This window comes from Notamacropus eugenii, chromosome 1, assembly GCF_028372415.1.
Source record: "Notamacropus eugenii isolate mMacEug1 chromosome 1, mMacEug1.pri_v2, whole genome shotgun sequence".
Lineage (NCBI taxonomy): Eukaryota > Metazoa > Chordata > Mammalia > Diprotodontia > Macropodidae > Notamacropus > Notamacropus eugenii.
In genome coordinates, this window is record NC_092872.1 from 15,494,087 (window position 1) to 15,496,801 (window position 2,715).

Below are 2,715 nucleotides of genomic sequence, written 5' to 3' on the forward strand. Positions count from 1 at the left end.
CACTTTCTTTTCTTACCTTTAGTTTCCTTATCTGTATACTGGAGAGATTGGATCCAATGATCTCTAAAGTCCCTTCCAACTCCAAATCCATGATCCTAGGAAACAATGTGGATGATTCTATAAAGTGCTTTGAAAACTTTAAAATACCATACCATTATCGATGATTATTGTCATATGCATTTTTTAGTGGGCCAAGGCCTAGGGTTTCATTAGTGTAGGGAACTCCTAATTGAGACACTCCCTACACAGATGCAGATGAACAAATTGGTAATTTCCAAGCTTAGGTTAATTTGGAACTGGGAAGGACCTCAAAGGTCATCTGGTCTAATCCCTCCAATCTTTCTTTGAGGGTAAGAAAAACTGAAGCCATGAAAAGTTAAGTTACTTGCCAAAGGTCATACTTTAGTGAGGTGGGATTTGAACCTGGGCCTACTGACTCACACCACAGCATGTTCTTTTATTCAATGCACCATATTTCCTAGGGCCCTGAGAGGTTAAGTAATTTCCCTATGGTCATGCAGCTATTATGGGTCAGAAGCAGGTCTTGGACTCAGGCTTTCCTTACTCAAAGGCTGGCTCTCTATCATGCCATGAGATATGGTAGCCAAAAAAATTGAATGCTATCTATCCTAGGTGTCATTAAGAAAAGAAGAATGGCTAGCCCAGCTCTCTCCTGCCTGTATTTGACTCTGGTCACCACAGTTTAGGAAGGCATCATACTTTAGAGGAAGAAAGGAGTACATTCAGAGGAGGACAGCCAGTATGGTGTGAAGACCAGAGACTGCTGTAGCAATCAGTTGAGCAAATTAGGAATGTCTGTCCTAAAGAATTGAAGGTGTAATGGGGACATGAGAACTGTCTTTTGGTAGTTGAAGGGGCTGCCTGCTGTATCAATGAAAGGTAAGATTTGTGCGACCTGGCTCAGGAAGCAGTAAGAAAGTTGCTGGGAAACAGATTTTAGCTTGCTAGCAGGAAAAATCCTGCTAACAATTAAAGTTGTCCCTAAGTAGCATGCATTAGTTCAGGAGACAATGGACACTTGTCAGCATTGTGATAAAAGGAATCTTTTCCAGATTAGATGACATTCATAGTCTCTTCCAACACTATGAATTCCCAAGATGTCTCTGTATTGATGGGTATGTATGTAGACAGGTATATGTGTATTGACCTTGAAAAATCATGGAGTCTTAGCATTGGAAAAGACCTATTAAGCCATTTAGCCTGAACAAGAATGCTTTTTTTATGACGTTCCCAATCATCGGTCATTGAACCTTTGCCTGCAGACTTGCAGAGAAGAGGAACCCACTATTTCCTTCTCTTTAAAACTTTCATTAAAAAAGTGACATCTGGTTGTTCATCAATGAATCAGGAACAAGTCTATACCAAGAAAGACTTTGAATTCTAGTCTTCTTAGTTCAGTTTTTATGAAATGGTGTAATGGAAAGATCAAGGCCCAGATCTGACACTTTTTAGTCCTATGACTCTAGGTGAGCAGCTTAACCTTTCTGCATCATCAGTGATCCAAAGCTATGAAATGGGGGTACTGATGATGATACATTCTAAATAGCAAAATTCTCTACAGATATCAGCTCTCAATACCACAACCCCATGAATTCATTTGCTCATCTTAATTGTCCTTCAGTGTACCTTCATTCTTTTTGGTGCTTAATAAATGCTTATTCCCTTTTCTTCCCCTTCCTACTCCCCATTTTAACTGAGGAAATCAAAGCCCTTAGAAGTTCAGTAATTAGTCCAATGGCACATGGGAAGTATAATAATAGATACATTACCTCATTTGATCCTTATAGCAACTCTGGGAACTAGATACCAACGTTACTATGCCCATTTTATAACAGGGAAATGGGGCTCAGAGGAAAGTAGCTAATCCAAGGCCACAGAGCTCTTTAGGGGCCAGAGAAGGTATTGGTCTCAGTCTAATGCTCTTTCCATCTCCCTAGGCTACCATCCAAAGCTTGTTGATGAAACCTTGGCATTTAAAATGCCCCCCTTTAAGTAACTTTAAAAGGGTTCTATGGGTTAAATATTCCCAGCTGATTATTAAGTGACTGCATGACTTTTATGAAAAATATGTCCATAAAGTCATAGGTGTAGAGCTGGGAGTGATTTCAATGACATCTAATCCAAACCCTCATTTTACAGAGGAGGAAACTGAGTTCCATGGAGTTGATCACAAACAAGTTACAATACTAAACCTCAAGGTTTTAGGACGGTAAGGTGAAAATATTTGGGCTTTTGTATTAGTTTTGTTATTATAAAGGAGACCTCAGACAGCCAAAGAGTATGCTGGCTTGGAACAAAGTGTCAGACTTAACCAAGTCTTGAAGCAAATGCTTTATCATCCAAGGACCAGCCTAGTTAATTTCAGAGAGGTTCCAATAGACCTTCTTTCAGAAGGACAGGAAGTTCCTTACAAAGGAGAAATGAGGGTTAACGGCAGGGGCTTGTAGGAACCAGTTCAAATCAACTTTTGAATTTTCAGTGTGAGCATCTATACTTTGGAAACTGCCAAACTCTGCAAACCTAGGATTGATTTTTTTTCTTGTAGATTGATTGTCTAGACTTAAGAAAGTGATGTAGAAAATGCTTGTACTGCAGATTAATCTGAAAAATGTTTTCTGCATACATTGTGAAGGTGGGGGTAAGGGGGAGCCGGTTGTTAAACATTTACAAACATACCTCTGGATAAAAGAAAAA